Genomic DNA, 21,745 nt, shown 5'->3' on the forward strand with positions numbered 1-21,745 from the left:
GAGTGAGAAATTGTGGTGTTTGGTCTTTCTGTTCTTGTGTCAGTTTCCTGAGATGATGGTTTTCAGATTCATCTGTGTCCCTGCAACAGACATGATCTATTTCCTTTTTATGTCTGCATAGTATTCCACGTGTATATGTGCCACATTTTCCTTGTCCAGTTTATCATTGATGGGCATTTGGTTTGGTTCTAGATCTTTGCTATTGTAAACAGGGCTGCAACGAACATATGTGTCCATGTGTCTTTATAATAGAAAAATTAATAATCCTTTCAGTATATACCCAGTAATGGGATTGCTGGGTCAAATGGTATTTCTATTTCTAGATACTTGAGGAATTGCCACACTGTCTTGCACAATGGATGAACTAATTTACACTCCCACTAGCAGTGTAAAAGTTTTCCTATTTCTCCACATCCTCTCCAACATCTGTTGTCTTCAGATTTTTTTAATGATCGCCATTATAACTGAGGTAAGATGGTATCTCAGTGTAGTTTTGATTTCATTTCTCTAATGACCAGTGATGATGAGTATTTTTTCATATGTCTCTTGGCCAATAAATGTGTTCTTTTGAAAAGTGTCAGTTCATATCCTTTGCCCACTTTTTGATGGAGTTGTTTGTTTTTTTCTTGTAAATTTGTTTTAGTTACTTGTAGATTCTGGATATTTGCTCTTTGTCAGATGGGTAGCTTGCAAAAACGTTTTTTCATTATGTTGGTTGACAGTTCACTCTAATGATTTTTTTTTTTTTTTTTTTTGCTGTGCAGAAGCTCTTAAGTTTAATTAGATCCAATTTGTCAATTTTGGCTTTTGCTGCCATTGCTTTTGGTGTTTTGGTCATGAAGTCCTTGCCTATGCCTAGGTCCTGGATGGCATTGCCTAGGTTTTCTTCTAGGGTTTTTATGATGTTAGGTCTTATGCTAAAACTTTTAATCAATCTGGAGTTAATTTCTGTATAAGGTATAAGGAAGGGATCCAGTTTCAGCTTTCTGCACATGGCTAACCAGTTTTTTAACACCATTTATTAAATAGGGAATTCTTTCCTCATTGCTTGTTTTTGTCAGATTTGTCAAAGATCAGATGGTTGTAGATGTGTGGTGTTGCCTCCGAGGCCTCTGTTTTGTTTTATTGGTCTATATCTGTTTTGGTACCAGTACCATACTGTTTTGATTACTGTAACCTTGCAGTATAGTTTGAAATCAGGTAATGTGATGTCTCCAGTGTACTTTTTGCTTAGAATTAACTTGGCTATGCGGGTTCTTTTTTGGTTTCATATGAAGTTTAAGGTGGTTTTTTCCAGTTCTGTGAAGAAGGTCATTGGTAGCTTGATGGGGCTAGCATTGAATCTATAAATTACTTTGGGCAGTATGGCCATTTTCATGATATTGATTCTTCCTAACCATGAGCATGGAGTGTTTTCCCATCTGTTTGTGTTTTCTCTTATTTCCTTGAGTAGTGGTTTGTAGTTCTCCTTGAAGAGGTTCTTCCTTTCCTTTATTAAGTCACACCTTCATGTATTCATGTGAATTCATTCACATATTCATGTATTCACGTCCTTCATGTATTCATGTATTCATATCCTTCATGTATTCCTATGTATTTTATTCTCTTGTAATTGTGAATGGGAGTCCTATCATGATTTGTCTCTCTGTCTGTTATTGGCATATAGAAATGCTTGTGATTTTCACACATTGATTTTGTATCCTGAGACTTTGTGAAAGTTGTTTATCATCTTAAGGATATTTTGGGCTGAGATGATAGGGTCTTCTAAATATACAATCATGTCATCTGCAAATAGAGACAATTTGACTTCTGCTTTTCTGAATTGAATACTTTTATTTCTTTTTCTTGCCTGATTGCTCTGGGTACAACTTCAAATACTATGTTGACTAGAAATGGTGACAGAGGCCACCCTTGTCTAGTGCCAATTTTCAAAGGGAATGCTTTCAGTTTTTGTCCATTCAGTATGATACTGGCTGTGGGTTTGTCATTAATAGCTTTTATTATTTTGAGATACATTCCATCAATCCCTAGCTAGTTGAGTTTTTAGCATAAAGGGCCGTTCAATTTTGTCAAAGGTCTTCTCTGCATCTATTGAGATGGTCATGTGGTTTTTGTCTTTGGTTCAGTTCATGTGATGGATTACATTTATAGATTTGAGTATGATATACCAGACTTGTATCCCTGGGATAAGACCTACTTGATCATGATGGATAAACATTTTGTTTGCCAGTATTTTATTGAAGTTTTTGCATCAATGTTAATCATGGATATTGTCTTGAAATTTTCTTTTTTAGTTAACCCTCTGCCAGGTTTTGATATCAGGATGATATTTGTCTCATAAAATGACTTAGCAGGGATTCCCTTTTTGTATTGTTTGGAATAGTTTCAGAAGGAATGGTACCAGCTCCTCTTTGTATGTCTGTTAGAATTAGACTGTGAACCCACCTGGATCTGGACTTTTTTTGGCTGGTAGGTTATTAATTGCTGCCTCAACCTCAGACCTTGTTATTGGTCTGTCAGTGTTTCAACCTCTTCTTGGTTTAGTCTAGGGAGGGTGTAAGCATCCAGGTATTTCACCACTTCTTCTAGATTTACTGGTTTATGTGCATAGAGTTGTTTGTGGTAATCTCTGATGGTAGGTGGTATTTCTGAGCAATTGGTGGTGATATCCCCTCTATCATTTTTTATTGCGTCTATTTGATTTTTCTCTTTTCTTTTTTTTATTAATCTGCCTAGTGGTCTATCTATTTTGTTGATCTTTTAAAAAACAGGGCCTGGATTTATTGATTTTCTGAAGGACGTTTTATGTGTCTATCTCCTTCAATTCTTCACTGATCTTAGTTATTTCTTGCCTTCTTATAGCTTTTGAATTTTTTGATCTTGCTCCTCTAGCTCTTTTAATTGTGGTGGTAGGGTGTTGAGTTTAGAACTTTCCTCACTTCTCATGTGGGCATTTAGTGCTATAAATTTCCCTGTAGACACTGCTTTAAATGTGTCCCCGAGATTCTGGTACATTGTGTCTTCCTTCTCATTGGTTTCAAAGAACATCTTTATTTCTCCCTTCATTTCTATATTTATCCGTAGTCATTCAGGAGCAGATTGTTCAGTTTCCATGTAGTTTTGTGGTTTTAAGTGAGTTTATTAGTCTTGAGTTCTAATTTGATTGCACTGTGATCTGAGAGAATGTTTATTATGGTATCTGTTCTTTAGCATTTGTTGAGGTTGATTTACTTTCAATTATGTGGTCAATTTTAGAGTAAGTGTGATGTGGCACTGAGAAGAATGTGCATTCTGTGGATTTGGGGTGGAGAGTTCTGTGGACATCTATTAGGTCCACTTGGTCCAGATCTGAGTTCAAGTCCTGGATATTCTTGTTAATTTTCTGTCTTATCGATAGGTCTAATATTGACAGTGGAGTATTAAAGTTTCCCGTTATTACTGTGTGGGAGTCTAAGTCTCTTTGTATATTGTTAAGAACTTGCTTTATGTATCTGGGTGCTCCTGTGTTAGGTGCATATATATTTAAGATAGTAAGATCTTCTTGTTGCATTGATCCTTTTATCATTATGTAATGCCCTTCTTTGTCTATTTTGATCTTTGTTGGTTTAAAGTCCGTTTTATCAGAGACTAGGATTGCAACCCCTGCTTGTTTTTGCTCTCCATTTGCTTGATAAATTTTCTTCTATTCCTTTATGTTGAGTCTATATGTCTTTTCAAGTGAGATGGGTCTCCTGAATAGAACACACTGGTGAGTCTTGACTTTTTATTCAATTTGCCAGTGTATGTTTTTTGATTGGGGAATTTAGCCCATTTACATTTAAGGTAAATATTGTTATATGTAAACTTGATCCTCTCATTTTGATACTAGCTGGTGGTTTTAATCATTAGTTGACTCAGTTTCTTCATTATTTCAGTGGTCTTTACCATTTTCTACATTTTTGTAATGGCTAGTACTGGTTGTTCCTTTCCATGGTTAGTGCTTCCTTCAGGAGCTCTTGTAAGGCAGGTCTGGTTGTGATAAAATCTCTCAACAACTGCTTGTCTGTAAATATTTTAATTTTCCTTCACTTATGAAGCTTAGTTTGGCTGGATATAAAATTCTGGGTTGGACGTTTGTTTCTTTAAAGATGTTGAATATTGGCCCCCACTCTCTTCTGGCTTGTATAATTTATGGTGAGAAATCCACTGTGAGTCTTATGGGCTTTTGTTTGTGGGTAACCCGACTTTTCTCTCTGGCTGCCTCTAGCATTTTTTTCTTCATTTCAACCCTGGTGAGTCTGGTGATTATTGCCTTGGGGTTGCTCTTCTTGAGGAATATCTTTGTGTTGTTCTCTGTATTTCCTGGATTTAAATGTTGGTCTGTTTTTTTAGATTGGGGAAGTTTTCCTGGGTAATATTCTGAAGAGTGTTTTCCAGCTTCAATTCATTCTCCCCATCACATTTGGGTTCACTAATCAAACATAGATTAGATTTTTTCACATAATCCCAGATTTTTTGGAGGCTTTTAAAAATTTCTATTCATTCTTTCTTTCTCTAATCTTGCCTTCTTATTTTATTTCATTGAGTTGATCTTCGACCTCTGATATCCTCTCTTCTGCTTGGTCAATTCGGCTATTGAAACTTGTGTATGCTTCATGAACTTCTTGTGTTGTGTTTTTCATCTTCAAGTTGCTTATGTTCTTCTCTAAGCTGGTTATTCTAGTTAGCATTTCATCTAATCTTTTTCAGGGTTCTTAGGTTCTTTACATTGGGTTAGAATATGTACCTTTAGCTTAGAGAAGTTTGTTGTTATCCACCTTCTGAAACCTACTTGTGTCAATTTATCAAACTCATTCTCCATTCAATTTTGTTTCCTCTTTGGTGAGGAGTTGTAATCCCTTGGAGGAGGAGAGTTCTTTCTGGTGATTTCATTTTTTTTGGACTCGTTTCTTCCCATATTCGTGGATTTATCTACAATATTTGAAGTTGGTGAGTTTCAGATGTGGTCTCTGAGTGGATGTATTTTCTGTTGATGTTGAAATTATTTTATTCTTTTTCTAATTTTCTTTCTAACACTCAGGCCCCTCTGCTGCAGGACCACTGGAGGTCCACTCCAGATCCTGCTTACCTGGGAATCACATGGGAAGGGGGTGTCTGCAGAACAAGAAGGATTGCTGCTTGTTCCCTCTTCTGGTATCTTCTTCCCAGAAGGATACCCGCCAGATGTCAGCCAGGGCTCTCTTGTATGAGGTGTCTCTTTTGATATGTGGGGTGCAAGGAGCTGCTTGAAGAGGCAGTGTGTCTCTTTTCACAGCTCAAGTGCTGTGCTGGGAGCTCCATTGCTCCCTTCAGAGCTGCTGGGCAGGGACGTTTAAGTATGCTGTAGCAGAACTCACAACTGCCGCTTTTCCCAGATGCTCTGTCTCAGGATGATAGGGCTTTATTTATAAGCCCCTAGTGCTGCTGCCTTTTTTCAGAGATGCTCTGCCCACCAAGGAAGGAATCTAGTCACAGTCTGCCAGCAGAGGCAATGCTGAGCTTCTGTGGCCTCTGCCCAGCTGCTGTGTAAACTGCTTTGCAATTTGGTTTACACAGGCAAAGTTAGAACTACCTTGGTAGTGGGGGACTTCCTTGGTAATGGCAAACTGCCTTGGTAATGGCCAGACTGTCTCAGTGATCATGGATGCCCTTCCCCTCACTGAGCTCCACCATACTGGGTGGAGCTCACACTGTTGTGCTAGCTGTGAAACTCTCAGTCCAGTGGGTTTCAGTTTGCTGGTCTTTGTGGGTTGGTACCCACAGAGCCAGATCTCTTGGCTCCCTGTCTTCACCCCCACCTTTTTTTCCAGGGGAATGAGTGGCTCTGACTCACAGGCATTTCAGATGCCAGTTAAAACAGCCTCCCAGATTTGTTTGGGAAACCCGAGGCACTGGCAGAAATGGCCACCCAGAGTTGTGCTGGAAACTCTCAGTCCTTGTAGGCCCAGCAGGAATCTCCTGGTGTGTAGACTGTAAAGACCATGGGAGAAGTGCAATATCTGAACTGGAGTACCAGAGTGGATGGGAAAGTACCTGATGGCCTCCATTGTGTAGGAGGGTTATCCTCCAGCACATTGCACTTCCTGGGTGAGGCAGCGCCCCATCCTGCCTTGGTTTACCTTCTTTGGGCTACATAAACTCTCCAACCAGTCCCATTGAGATGAACCTTGTACTTTGGTTGGAAATTAGGAGATCACTCACCTTCTGCATTGCTCTCACTGGAATCTGCACTTTAGAGTTGTTCATACTCAGCCATCTTTGCAGAAGTCCCCTTTATCATTTATAGTGATTTTTAAATCTTGAAATCTATTTTGTTTGGTATAAGTATAGTGACTTCTGCTCTTCTTTGGTTTCCATTGGCATGAAGTATCTTGTTCTGCATTTTTATTTTTAGCCTATGTGTGTCTTTATAGATAAAGTGTGTTTCTTGTAGGCAACAGATCAATGAGTCTTCTTTTTGTATCCATTTTATTTACTTTCTGTTTTTTGATTGGTGGGTTTAGTTCATTTACATATAATGTTATTATTAATAAGTAAGGAATTACTCTTGCCATATTGTAATTTGTTTTCTGGTCTTTGTTTTCTTCTTGTCTTCTACTAGTCAAGGTGATTTTCTCCAGTGATATAATTTAGTTTCTAGCTTTTTATCTTTTGTGTGTCCATTGTAGGTTTTCTGATATGAGGTTGCCATGAGACTTGGGAATACTATTTTATAACCTAGTTTTTAACCTGGTAACAACTTAATACTATGTGCATGAACAAACAAATAAGAAGAAAACTATTAATTAAAAACTCTAACTTAAAAACTGTAATTTCCCCTTAATATTTTGTTGTTTCTATTTATATCTTATTGTACTTATGCTTGAAAAGTTGTTGTAGTTATTAGTTTTGATTTGCTCATTGTTTACTTCATCTACTTATGATAAGAGTAGTTTATATACCACAGTTACAGCACTATAAAATTCTGTTTTTTGTGTACTTACTAGTGACAGTGAGTTTTATACTTTCAGGTGATTATGTATTGCTCATTAATGTCCTTTTCTTTCTGATTGAAATACAATATTTGTTGTGTGACAGGTCTGGTATTGATAAAATCCCTCAGTTTTTGTTTGTCTGGAAAAGTCTTTATTTCTCTTTCATGTTTGAAGAATATTTTCACTGTTATACTATTCTAGGGTAAAACATTCTTTTTCTTTAGCACTTGAAATATATCATTTCATTATCTCCTGGCCTTTAATATTTCCACTGAAATTTCTGCTGCCAAAAATACTGGAGCACCTTTATATGTTGTTTATTTTTCTTGTGGCTTTTAGAATCTTTTCTTTATCTTTCATGTTTTGGAGTTTGATAATTCAATACATTGAGGTAGTCTTCTTTGAGTTAAATTCTCTATAATCTGTTCTTTAACTTTCTTAGACTTGAATATTTATTTATTTTTTCTAGTTTTGTCAAGCTCTCTGTTATTATCTGTTTGAATAAGGTTTCTACCACTATCATTTACTCTACTTTCTTTTTAAGGCAAAAAACTCTTAGCTTGTCCTTTTGAGAATATTTATTAATTCTATAGGCATGCTTTGTTGTATTTTATTTGTGTGTGTGTGTTCTCTGACTGTGTATTTTCAAGCAGCCTGTCTGAAGGTCACAGATTCTTTTTCTGTTTGATCAGTTCTGCTACTAAAGAATTCTGATGCATTCTTTAGTGTCAATTAAATTTCTTAGCTCCAGGATTTCTGTTTGATTCTTCTTAATTATTTAAATCTGTTTCTTAAATTTATCTGACAGAATTACAAATTCCATCTTTGTGTTATCTTGAATTTATTTAAGTTTTATCACCACAACTATTTGGAATTTTTTGTATTAAAATTCATGTATCTCTGTTTCTCCAGGATTGGACTTCGGTGCCTTATTTAGTTGATTTGGTGAGGTCATGTTTTCCCGAATTGTATTTGTGCTAGTAAAGGTTCTTTGATGTCTGGGAATTGAAGAGTTAGGCACTTATTGTAGTCTTTGCTGTCTGTGCTTATTTGTAGTTGACCCTCTATGGAAGGCTTTACAAATATTTGACAAGACTTGGGTGTTGTGGTCTAAATCATATCTGCTTTAGGGAGTACCCAAAGTGCAGTAATTATGTGGTTCTTTCAGCCTGGTGAGGTATTGACTTGATGGTCTTATTATTTTGATGGTATTACCCTGACAATATCTGGGAGATGTCTATGTATTACGCTCACAGGCTCTTGTAGTCTTCACTTACTTTTTACCATACACACAAATTCCCTCTCTATGTTCTGAGCCACCTAGAGCTGGGGGTGCAGTGACAAAAGCACTTCTGTGTCCATCACCACTATAACTGCACTGGATCAGACCTGAAGCCAGCATAGCAGTGGGTCTCACCCCAAACCTGTGTTAATTACTCTTTGGCTACTGCCTATGTTTGTCCAAAGCCTTGGGGCTTTACAATTAGCAGGTGGCAAAAACAGCCAGGCCTGTGATTTTCCCTTCAGATCAATGATGTCCCCCAGGATCCAGGCACGTCCTGAAGTGCCATGAAGAAGTTCAAGTCCAGAATTCAAGACTACCTGGTGTTCTATTGTGCTGCAGCTGAAATTACACTCAAATTGCAAGATGCAGATCTTTTCACTCTTTCCTCCCCTTTCCAAAGGCAGTGGAGACTGATCTCATAGCCACCACCAGCCCTGGCCATGATGAGCTTTGACAGACTACAGCTGATATTCCCTTAAAACCCATGGTCTTTTAAATCAGCTCTTGGTAAATGTTGCCTGGCCTGGGACTCACCTTTTATGGCAATGAGCTCCCCTTTGGCTTATGGCAAATACACAAATGCCATCCAAGTGTCAATTCCTGAAATTGTAAACTTCAAGAGCCTTTTTGGTGCACTACCTAAAGCCACAAAGTCTCAAAGCCTCCCTGAAGGAGCTCAGTGTAGAACCTGGATAACACTGCTGGTTACTCTGGTCTCAAGTGTTCTTCAGTTAGCAGGTGATAGATGCTGCCAGGACTGGATTTTTTCTTTAAGGCAGTGGGTTTGCTTCTGGCCCAATATGTGTCTAGAGATTTTATCTGGGAGCTAGAGCCTGAAATGGAGGCCTCGTGACTCTGACTGTTAGCCTATCATGCTGTGGCTGAGTTGGTATTCTGCTTTTTGGTCCTTACAAAGGTGTTTTTTACTTGTAGACAGTTGTTAACTTGTGGGTTGTTTTGGTGGGAGGAAAATTGATGGTTTTCTATGCCATAATCTTGCTCCTATCCTGTCATAAGATTCTATCATCTTCTTCCTATTCTGTGATAGAAACTTCATCAATTGTTTTCTCTTTGTCTTTTGGAACACCAAAAATTCCAATATCTATCTATCATCTATCTATCTATCTATCTATCTATCTATCTATCTATCTATCTATCTATCTATTATCTATCTATCTATTATCTATCTATCTATTATCTATCTATCATTTATCTATCTATCTATCGACTGATCTATCTATCTATCTATCTATCTATCTATCTATCTATCTATCATCTATCATCATCTATCTATCTTTAGTCAAAGTCTCACTCTGTCTCCCAGGCCGAAGTGCTCTGGTGCTACCTCAGCTCACTGTAGCCTCCACCTCTGGGTTCAAGCAGCTCTTGTGCATCAGCTTCCCAGGTATCTGAGATTACAGGCTTTCACCACCACGGCTGGCTAATTTCTGTGTTTCTAGTAGAGGCAGGGTTTCACCATTTTCCCCAGGCTGGACTTGAACTCCTAAGCTCAAGCAAGCCACTCACACTGGCCCTCAAAAGTGCTGGGATTACAGGTGTGAGCCACTACATCTGGCCTGCCTTTATGTAAATTATTTGGCTGAAAAAGTATCAGTGGTGTCTGTAACTTCCTCAGTGGCTTGGGGTATTGCTAGCGGAGGCCATGGTAAAGTTTTTATTTTTCTTAAATTTTTTATTGGATTTTAGGTTTTGGGGTACATGAGCAGAACATGCAAGACAGTTGCGTAGGAACACACATGGCAGTGTGCTTTTCTCTCCTTCTCCCCTTCACCCACATTTGGCATTTCTCCCCAGGCTATCCCTCTCCACCTCCCCCTCCCACTGGCCCTCCCCTTTTCCCCTCAATCGACCCCAGTGTTTAGTACTCCCCTCTCGGTGTCCATGTGCTCTCATTTTTCATCTCCCGCCTATGAGTGAGAATATGCGGTGTTTCATTTTCTGTTCTTGTGTCAGTTTGCTGAGTATGACGTTCTCCAGATTCATCCATGTCCCTACAAATGACACAAACTCATCATTTCTGATTGCTGCATAATATTCCATGGTGTATATGTGCCACATTTTCCCAATCCAGTCTATTATCAATGGGCATTTGGGTTGATTCCAGGTCTTTGCTATTGTAAACAGTGCTGCAATGAACATTCGTGTACATGTGTCCTTATAGTAGAACGATTTATAGTCTTTTGGATATATACCCAGTAATGGGATTGCTGGGTCAAATGGAATTTCTATTTCTAAGGCCTTGAGGAATCGCCACACTGTCTTCCACAATGGTTGAACTAATTTACACTCCCACCAACAGTGTAAAAGTGTTCCTTTTTCTCCACATCCTCTCCAGCATCTGTTGTCTCCAGATTTTTTAATGATCGCCATTCTAACTGGCGTGAGATGGTATCTCAATGTGGTTTTGATTTGCATCTGTCTAATGACCAGTGACGATGAGCATTTTTTCATATGATTGTTGGCCTCATATATGTCTTCTTTCGTAAAGTGTCTGTTCATATCCTTTGCCCATTTTTGAATGGGCTTGTTTGTTTTTTCCTGTAAATCCGTTTGAGTTCTTTGTAAATTCTGGATATCAGCCCTTTGTCAGATGGGTAGACTGCAAAAATTTTTTCCCATTCTGTTGGTTGCCGATCCACTCTAGTGACTGTTTCTTTTGCCGTGCAGAAGCTGTGGAGTTTGATTAGGTCCCATTTGTCTATTTTAGCTTTTGTTGCCAATGCTTTTGGTGTTTTGGTCATGAAGTCCTTGCCTACTCCTATGTCCTGGATAGTTTTGCCTAGATTTCCTTCTAGGGTTTTTATGGTGCCAGGTCTTATGTTTAAGTCTTTAATCCATCTGGAGTTAATTTTGGTGTAAGGTGTCAGGAAGGGGTCCAGTTTCTGCATTCTGCACATGGCTAGCCAGTTTTCCTGACACCATTTGTTAAACAGGGAATCCTTTCCCCATTGCTTGTTTTTGTCAGGTTTATCAAAGATTGTATAGTTATAGATATGTTGTGTTGCCTCCGGTGCCTCTGTTTTGTTCCATTGGTCTATATCTCTGTTTTGGTACCAGTACCATGCTGTATTGATTACTATAGCCTGGTAGTATAGTTTGAAATCCGGTAGTGTGATGCCCCCCGCTGTGTTCTTTTTGCTTAGAATTGACTTGGCTATGCGGGCTCTCTTTTGGTTCCATATGAAGTTCATGGTGGCTTTTTCCAGTTCTGTGAAGAAAGTCAATGGTAGCTTGATGGGGATAGGGTTGATTCTGTAAATTACTTTGGGCAGTATAGCCATTTTCACGATGTTAATTCTTCCTAACCATGAACATGGAATGTTTCTCCATCTGTTTGTGTCCTCTCTGATTTCGTTGAGCAGTGGTTTGTAGTTCTCCTTGAAGAGGTCCCTTACGTTCCTTGTGAGTTGTATTCCAAGGTATTTTATTCTTTTTGTAGCAATTGTGAATGGCAGTTCGTTCTTGATTTGGATTTCTTTAAGTCTGTTATTGGTGTAGACGAATGCTTGTGATTTTTGCACATTGATTTTATATCCTGAGACTTTGCTGAAGTTGCTTATCAGTTTCAGGAGTTTTTGGGCTGAGGTGATGGGGTCTTCTAGGTATAGTATCATGTCGTCTGCAAATAGAGACAATTTGGCTTCTCCTTTCCTATTTGGATACCCTTTATTTCTTTTTCTTGCCTGATTGCTCTGGCTAGAACTTCCAGAAGTATATTGAATAGGAGTGGTGAAAGAGGGCATCCTTGTCTAGTGCCAGATTTCAAAGGGAATGCTTCCAGTTTTTGCCCATTCAGTAGGATATTGGCTGTTGGTTTGTCATAAATAGCTTTTATTACTTTGAGATACGTTCCATCAATACCAACTTTATTGAGGGTTTTTAGCATAAAGGGCTGTTGAATTTTGTCAAATGCCTTCTCTGCGTCAATTGAGATAATCCTGTGGTTTTTGTTTTTGGTTCTGTTTATGTGGTGAATTATGTTTATAGACTTGCGTATCTTGAACCAGCCTTGCATCCCCGGTATGAATCCTACCTGATCATGGTGAATAAGTTTTTTGATTTGCTGTTGCATTCGGCTTGCCAATATTTTATTGAAGATTTTTGCATCTATGTTCATCATGGATATTGGCCTGAAGTTTTCTTTTCTTGTTGGGTCTCTGCCGGGTTTTGGTATCAGAATGATGTTGGTCTCACAAAATGATTTGGGAAGTATTCCCTCTTTTTGGATTGTTTGAAATAGTTTTAGAAGAAATGGTACCATCTCCTCTTTGTGTATCTGGTAGAACTGGGCTGTGAACCCGTCTGGACCTGGGCTTTTTTTGTGTGGTAGGCTCCTAATTGCTGCCTCCACTTCTGACCTTGTTATTGGTCTATTCATAGGTTCAGCTTCCTCCTGGTTTAGGCTTGGGAGGATGCAGGAGTCCAGGAATTTATCCAGGTTTACTAGTTTATGTGCATAGAGTTGCTCGTAATATTCTCTGATGATGGTTTGAATTTCTGTGGAATCTGTGGTGATTTCCCCTTTATCAATTTTTATTGCATCTATTTGGTTGTTCTCTTTTCTTTTTAATCAATCTGGCTAGTGGTCTGTCTATTTTGTTGATCTTTTCAAAAAAACCAGCTCTTGGATTTATTGATTTTTTGAAGGGTTTTTCGTGTCTCAGTCTCCTTCAGTTCAGCTCTGATCTTAGTTATTTCTTGTCTTCTGCTGTGTTTTGAGTTTTTTGGATCTTGCTCCTCTAGCTCTTTCAATTTTGACAATAGGGTGTCAATTTTGGATCTCTCCATTCTCCTCATATGGGCACTTATTGCTATATACTTTCCTCTAGAGACTGCTTTAAATGTGTCCCAGAGATTCTGGCATGTTGTGTCTTCGTTCTCATTGGTTTCGAAGAACTTCTTCATTTCTGACTTCATTTCATTGTCTATCCAGTCAACATTCAAGAGCCAGTTGTTCAGCTTCCATGAAGCTGTGCGGTTGTGGGTTGGTTTCTGAATTCTGAGTTCTAACTTGATTGCACTATGGTCTGAGAGGCTGTTTGTTATGATTTCAGTTGTTTTGCATTTGCTGAGCAGTGTTTTACTTCCAATTATGTGGTCAATTTTAGAGTAGATGTGATGTGGTGCTGAGAAGAATGCATAACCTGTGGATTTGGGGTGGAGAGTTCTGTAAATGTCTATCAGGTTTGCTTGCTCCAGGTCTGAGTTCAAGCCCTGGATATCCTTGTTGATTTTCTGTCGGTTTGATCTGTCTAATATTGACAGTGGAGTGTTAAAGTCTCCCACTATTATTGTGTGTGAGTCTAAGTCTTTTTGTAAGTCATTAAGAACTTGCCGTATGTATCTGAGTTCTCCTGCATTGGGTCCATATATGTTTAGAATCGTTAGCTCTTCTTGTTTTATCAATCCTTTTACCATTATGTAATGGCCTTCTTTATCTCTTTTGATCTTTGTTGCTTTAAAGTCTATTTTATCAGAGATGGGAATTGCAACTCCTGGTTTTTTTGCTCTCCATTTGCTTGGTAAATCTTCCTCCATCCCTTTATTTTGAGCCTTTGTGTATCCTTGCATGTGAGATGGGTTTCCTGGATACAGCACACTGATGGGTTTTGGATTTTTATTCAATTTGCCAGTCTGTGTCTTTTGATTGGTGCATTTAGTCCATTTACATTTAGGGTTAATATTGTTATGTGTGAATTTTTACTGCCATTTTGATGCTAAGTGGCTGTTTTGCCTGTTAGTTGTTGTAGATTCTTCATTATGTTGATGCTCTTTAGCATTTAGTGGAATTTTGGAATGGCTGGTACTGGTTGTTCCTTTATATGTGTAGTGCCTCTTTTAGGAGCTCTTGTAAAGCAGGCCTGGTGGTGACAAAATCTCTGAGTACTTGCTTGTTCACAAAGGATTTTATTTTTCCTTCACTTCTGAAGCTCAGTTTGGCTGGATATGAAATTCTGGGTTGAAAGTTCTTTTCTTTAAGGATGTTGAATATTGGCCCCCACTCTCTTCTGGCTTGTAGTGTTTCTGCCGAGAGATATTCTGTGAGTCTGATGGGCTTCCCTTTGTGGGTAACTCGACCTTTCTCTCTGGCTGCCCTTAGTATTTTCTCCTTTATTTCAACCCTGTTGAATCTGACGATTATGTGCCTTGGCGTTGCTCTTCTTGCAGAATATCTTTGTGGTGTTCTCTGTATTTCCTGCATTTGAGTGTTGGCCTGTCTTGCTAGGTGGGGTAAGTTTTCCTGGATGATGTCCTGAAGAGTGTTTTCCAGCTTGGATTCATTCTCTTCGTCCCCTTCTGGTATGCCTATCAAACGTAGGTTAGGTCTTTTCACATAGTCCCACATTTCTTGGAGACTTTGTTCATTCCTTTTTGCACTTTTTTCTCTAATCTTGGTTTCTCGTTTAATTTCATTGAGTTGGTCTTCGACTTCAGATATTCTTTCTTCTGCTTGGTCAATTCGGCTATTGAAACTTGTGCATGCTTCGCGAAGTTCTCGTATTGTGTTTTTCAGCTCCTTTAATTCATTCATATTCCTCTCTAAGTTATTCATTCTTGTTATCATTTCCTCATATCTTTTTTTAAGTTCCTTAGTTTCTTTGCATTGATTTAATGCATGTTCTTTTAGCTCACAAAAGTTTCTCATTATCCACCTTCTGAAGTCTAATTCCGTCATTTCGTCACAGTCATTCTTCGTCCAGCTTTGTTCCCTTGCTGGTGAGGAGTTTTGGTCCTTTCTAGGAGGCGAGGTGTTCTTGTTTTGGGTGTTTTCTTCCTTTTTTCGCTGGTTTCTTCCCATCTTTGTGGGTCTATCCGCTTGTCGTCTGCGTAGTTGCTGACTTTTCGATTGGGTCTCTGAGTGGACACCCAGATTGTTGATGATGAAGTATTTCTGTTACTTGGTTTTCCTTGTACCAGCCTAGCCTCTTTGCTGTATGACTGCTGAGGTCCACTCCAGGCCCTGCTTGTCTGGGGTGCACCTCTAGCAGCTTTGGTCCAGTGAGGGATGCTACCCGTTTCTTTTTCTGCTATCTTTGTCCCAGGATGATGCCTGCCAAATGTCAGTCTTTTGGATATAGAGGGGTCAGGGAGCTGCTTGAGGAGACAGTCTGTACTTTTTTGGAGCTCAATTTCTGAGCTGTGAGCTCTGTTGTTCATTCAGGACTGTTAGGCTGCTATGCTTGATTCTTCTGCAACAGAGCTCATTAAAAAAACCCTTTTTTTCTCAAATGCTCTGTGTTGGGGGGTTTGGGCTTTATTTTTCGATGTCCGTTGAGGTGTCCTGCCCAGCTAGGAGGCAGACTAGCCACTGTTCGCCTGCCGAGTCTCTGCCCTGCTGTTGTGTGATTCTCCCTGTTCCTGCAGGCTCTGCTGTGGTCTCCGCCACGCCCTGCGGCGGAGTCTCTTTGTTTTAGCCTGTTGCCTCAGCAACGGCAGGCTGTGTCAGCAGTGGGCGTGTATCTCAGTAGGGACGGGTTGCCTTGGCAACGGCTGGCTGCGACAGCAGTGGGCGTGTATCTCAGTTGGGGCGGGTTGCCTCGGTAGTGGTGGACGCCCCTCCCCCACAGAGCGTCTCAGACCGTCTGCTCGGGATAGTTTGAAATCGCGGTTTTGTTCGTCCCACTGGGTACCCCGAACGCTCTGTCCCTGCACTCCCCTGGGCTGGCCTACTGTCCAAGCCTCATTCAGTCTCAAGTCCAGCCCTCTCAAGTCTCAGGTTGCCGGTTCAACAGGGCACCCGGACAAGCGCCCCCTGTGGGGATTGCTGGGTAGGGCCAGCCGCCGCCGCCGCCCTGGCTGCCAGCTTCACCAGGCAGACTTACTGCCTGGCGTCCCGTGTCTTTTTTATACTTGGGAGTTTCCCCGTTCTGTGGGCAACAAAGATCAGTCTGGAAATGCAACTCCGACTCACCTCTTTGTGGATTCAACGAGAGCTCCAATCCTGGGTTGTTCTCACAGAGCCATCTTGAGTCCTCCCACGCCATGGTAAAGTTTTGCTGGGATTAGGGACACCAGAGTTTCAGTCATTGGGCCCCAGTAATGGCAGTGGTGGGCTTAGCATGCCTGTTTTGGGGATGGCAGCCGTGTTAGCAAGTCCAGGCAGACTAATTAGTTGACCTTCATGTGACTTGATCAGGGACCAGCAGTGAGCAAGGTGGGTGGACAGCTTATTGAGCCCCTGGGCAGTGGTTATTGCATGGATGATGGCAGTAGCAATGACAAGAAAAACATTTGGTTCCCAAGCATTACACGCTGGTGTCACTGGCGTTTGTGATGGGCTGGGCAGGCCAGTCTCCAGAACCAGAAGTGGTGCATGTGTGTAGGTATCAGCTGTCATAGTAGCTTCAAGTTGAGTGAATTTATCCTCAGGTTTCAGAGAAGAGTGTTCAGGTGCCAGTGGTGTTAGACTTGTCTGAACAAAAGTCCTCATTTTAGGCACTTTCTGGCACCACACACTCACTGGCTTTTCTTATCATTACTCTGAGCCCATTAACCCTGTAGAAGAAAAGCATCAGGAAAGTTTTAAATATTTCTTCTTTGGGGCAGGGTTTGCAAGGAAAGGAAATATTTTAAGAGATGATGTAAGTACTCTTATTAGAAAAAGAAGCTTCTTGCGGTCAGAAACTGACCACTGCCCAAATCATGCAGAAGGGAGATAATAATTACCAGGTCATGGGATAAAATTGTGGAGAGGGACTAAAGGTTCAAGATTATAAGACAGAATTTACCCGCTCCCAATTTAATTTAATACAGTCCTCACTGTTTGTCATTGCTTTTGATGTATAAAGCCATGGGATCTGTTTATTGTATGTTCTCTGTTATAATTTGGAAATTAATCTACCAGCTCTTTTTTCTCATCTCAGTTGGTGGCTTGTCACCTCCTCTGCACTAATTGTTGCTTGTTTCCTGACAGTCAAGCAGAATGTTCTCATGAGCTGTGACACTGGTATTCAGGCTCCATTCTGCCTGCTGTGGAAACCTCCAGAGTTTTCTGAGCTGGTCACATATCTCTACATTTTATGAACATTGTCTTTGAAAGCAATGTTAAGACATTTATATTCTTTCTTTCTGAGGTTTAAGCACCACAAGGAGCATTCATGTAATGGAGAGATGGTGAACAACAGGGTGGATCTCTACCATAATTGGATTAATTGTATTTTAAAACCAGCAGCTACACACTAAATGTTTTACAAAGTGTTTTTTATAATTTCTATTTCATTAAATATTGCAATTTAGAAATTTAGAGGTTAAATATTTATTTAAAATTTAGCTCCTGTAATTTGCAAAAAAAGAAAAAAAATGGAAAGCTTATGTGAGTATCTATTTTATTTTTATTTTTTATTGCATTTTAGGTTTTGGGGTACATGAGCAGAGCATGCAATACAGTTGAATAGGTACACACATGGCAGTGTGTTTTGTTTGCTTTCTCCCCTTCACCCACATTTGGCATTTCTCCCCAGGCTATCCCTCTCCACCTCCCCCTCCCACTGGCCCTCCCCTTTTCTCCCCAAAAGACCCCAGTGTTTAGTACTCCCCTCTCTGTGTCCATGTGTTCTCATTTTTCATCTCCCGCCTATGAGTGAGAATATGCAGTGTTTCATTTTCTGTTCTTGTGTCAGTTTGCTGAGAATGGTGTTCTCCAGATTCATCCATGTCCCTACAAACGACACAAACTCATTATTTCTGATTGCTGCATAATATTCCATGGTGTATATGTGCCACATTTTCCCAATCCAGTCTATCATCAATGGGCATTTGGGTTGGTTCCAGGTCTTTGCTATTGTAAACAGTGCTGCAATGAACATTCGTGTGCATGTGTCCTTATAGTAGAACGATTTATAGTCCTTTGGATATATACCCAGTAATGGGATTGCTGGGTCAAATGGAATTTCTATTTCTAAGGCCTTGAGGAATAGCCACACTGTCTTCCACAATGATGGAACTAATTTACACTCCCACCAACAGTGTAAAAGTGTTCCTTTTTATCCACATCCACTCCAGCATCTGTTGTCTCCAGATTTTTTAATGATCGCCATTCTAACTGGCGTGAGATGGTATCTCAATGTGGTTTTGATTTGCATCTCTCTGATGACCAGTGACGATGAGCATTTTTTCATATGATTGTTGGCCTCATATATGTCTTCTTTCGTAAAGTGTCTGTTCATATCCTTTGCCCATTTTTGAATGGGCTTGTTTGTTTTTTCCTGTAAATCCGTTTGAGTTCTTTGTAAATTCTGGATATCAGTCCTTTGTCAGATGGGTAAACTGCAAAAATTTTTTCCCATTCTGTTGGTTGCCGATTCACTCTAGAGACTGTTTCTTTTGCCGTGCAGAAGCTGTGGAGTTTGATTAGGTCCCATTTGTCTATTTTGGCTTTTGTTGCCAATGCTTTTGGTGTTTTGTTCATGAAGTCCTTGCCTACTCCTATGTCCTGGATGGTTTTGCCTAGATTTCCTTCTAGGGTTTTTATGGTGCCAGGTCTTATGTTTAAGTCTTTAATCCATCTGGAGTTAATTTTGGTGTAAGGTGTCAGGAAGGGGTCCAGTTTCTGCTTTCTGCATATGGCTAGCCAGTTTTCCCAACACTATTTGTTGAACAGGGAATCCTTTCCCCATTGCTTGTTTTTGACAGGTTTATCAAAGATTGTATGGTTGTAGATATGTTGTGTTGCCTCTGATGCCTCTGTTCTGTTCCATTGGTCTATATCTCTGTTTTGGTACCAGTACCATCCTGCTTTGATTACTGTTGCCTTGTAGTATAGTTTGAAATCCGGTAGTGTGATGCCCCCCGCTGTGTTTTTTTTTTGCTTAGAATTGACTTGGCTTTGCGGGCTCTCTTTTGGTTCCAAATAAAGTTCATGGTGGTTTTCTCCAGTTCTGTGAAGAAAGTCAATGGTAGCTTGATGGGGATAGAGGTGAATCTGTAAATTACTTTGGGCAGTATAGCCATTTTCACGATATTAATTCTTCCCAACCATGAACATGGAATATTTCTCCATCTGTTTGTGTCCTCTCTGATTTTGTTGAGCAGTGGTTTGTAGTTTTCCTTGAAGAGGTCCTTTATGTTCCTTGTGAGCTGTATTCCAAGGTATTTTATTCTTTTTGTAGCAATTGTGAATGGCAGTTCGTTCTTGATTTGGCTCTCTTTAAGTCTGTTATTGGTGTAGAGGAAGGCTTTTGATTTTTGCACATTGATTTTATATCCTGAGACTTTGCTGAAGTTGCTTATCAGTTTCAGGAGTTTTTGGGCTGAGGTGATGGGGTCTTCTAGGTGTACTATCACGTCGTCTGCAAATAGAGACAATTTGGCTTCCACCTTTCCTATTTGAATACCCTTTATTTATTTTTCTTGCCTGATTGCTGTGGCTAGAACTTCCAGTACTATATTGAATAGGAGTGGTGAGAGAGGGCATCCTTGTCTAGTGCCGGATTTCAAAGGGAATGCTTCCAGTTTTTGCCCATTCAGTATGATATTGGCTGTTGGTTTGTCATAAATAGCTGTTATGGCTTTGAGATACGTTCCATCGATACCGAGGTTATTGAGGGTTTTTAGCATAAAGGGCTGTTGCATTTTGTCAAATGCCTTCTCTGCGTCAATTGAGATAATCATGTGGTTTTTGTTTTTGGTTCTGTTTATGTGGTGAATTACGTTTATAGACTTTCATATGTTGAACCAGCCTTGCATCCCCGGGGTGAATCCTACTTGATCATGATGAATAAATTTTTTGATTTGCTGTTGCAATCAGCTTGCCAATATTTTATTGAAGATTTTATATCTATGTTCATCATGGATATTGGCCTGAAGTTTTCTTTTCTTGTTGGGTCTCTGCCGGGTTTTGGTATCAGGATGATGTTGGTGTCATAGAATAATTTGGGAAGGATTCCTTCTTTTTGGATTATTTGGAATAGTTTCAGAAGAAATGGTCCCAGCTTCTCTTTGTGTGTCTGGTAGAGTTGGGCTGTGAACCCGTCTGAACCTGGGCTTTTTTTGTGTGGTAGGCTCTTAATTGCTGCCTCGACTTCTGACCTTGTTATTGGTCTATTCATAATTTCAGCTTCCTCCTGGTTTAGGCTTGGGAGGACACATGAGTCCAGGAATTTATCCATTTCTTCCAGGTTTACTAGTTTATGTGCATAGAGTTGCTTGTAATATTCTCTGATGATGGTTTGAATTTTTGTGGAATCTGTGGTGATTTCCCCTTTATCATTTTATATTGCATCTATTTGGTTGCTCTCTCTTTTCTTTTTAATCATTCGGGCTAGTGGTCTATTTTGTTGATCTTTTCAAAAAACCAGCTCTTGGATTTATTGATTTTTTGAAGGGCTTTTCGTGTCTCAATGTCCTTCAGTTCAGCTCTGATCTTAGTTATTTCTTGTCTTCTGCTAGTTTCTGAGTTTTTTTGATCTTGCTTCTCTAGCTCTTTCAATTTTGACGATAGGGTGTCAATTTTGGATCTCTCCATTCTCCTCATATGGGCACTTATTGCTATATACTTTCCTCTAGAGACTGCTTTAAATGTGTCCCAGAGATTCTGGCATGTTGTGTCTTCGTTCTCATTGGTTTCGAAGAACTTCTTTATTTCTGCCTCCATTTCGTTGTTTATCCAGTCAACATTCAAGAGCCAGTTGTTCAGTTTTCATGAAGCTGTGCGGTTCTTGGTTGGTTTCTGAATTCTGAGTTCTAACTTGATTGCTCTAGTGTCTGAGAGGCTGTTTGTTATGATTTCAGTTGTTTTGCATTTGCTGAGCAGTGCTTTACTTCCAATTATTTGGTCAATTTTAGAGTAGGTGTGATGTGGTGCTGAGAAGAATGTATATTCTGTGGATTTGGGGTGGAGAGTTCTGTAAATGTCTATCAGGTTTGCTTGCTCCAGGTCTTAGTTCAAGCTCTGGATATCCTTGTTGATTTTCAGTCTGGTTTATCTGTCTAATATTGACAGTGGAGTGTTAATGTCTCCCACTATTATTGTGTGGGAGTCTAAGTCTCTTTGTAAGTCGTTAGGAACTTGCCTTATGTATCTGGGTGCTCCTGTTTTGGGTCCGTATATGTTTAGGATCGTTAGCTCTTCTTGTTGTATCGATCCTTTTACCATTATGTAATTGTCTTCTTCGTCTCTTTTGATTTTTGTTGCTTTAAAGTCTATTTTACCCGAGATGGGAATTGCAACTCCTGCTTTTTTTTGCTCTCCATTATCTTGGTAAATCTTCCTCCATCCCTTTATTTTGAGCCTTTGTGTATCCTTGCATGTGAGATGGGTTTCCTGGATACAGCACACTGATGGGTTTTGGATTTTCATCCAATTTGCCAGTCTGTGTCTTTTGATTGGTGCATTTAGTCCATTTACATTTAGGGTTAATATTGTTATGTGTGACTTTTTACTGCCATTTTGATGCTAGCTGGCTGTTTTGTCCGTTAGTTGTTGTAGATTCTTCATTATGTTGATGCT

Source organism: Callithrix jacchus, chromosome 18 (genome assembly GCF_049354715.1).
Source record: "Callithrix jacchus isolate 240 chromosome 18, calJac240_pri, whole genome shotgun sequence".
NCBI classification, from domain to species: Eukaryota; Metazoa; Chordata; class Mammalia; order Primates; family Cebidae; genus Callithrix; species Callithrix jacchus.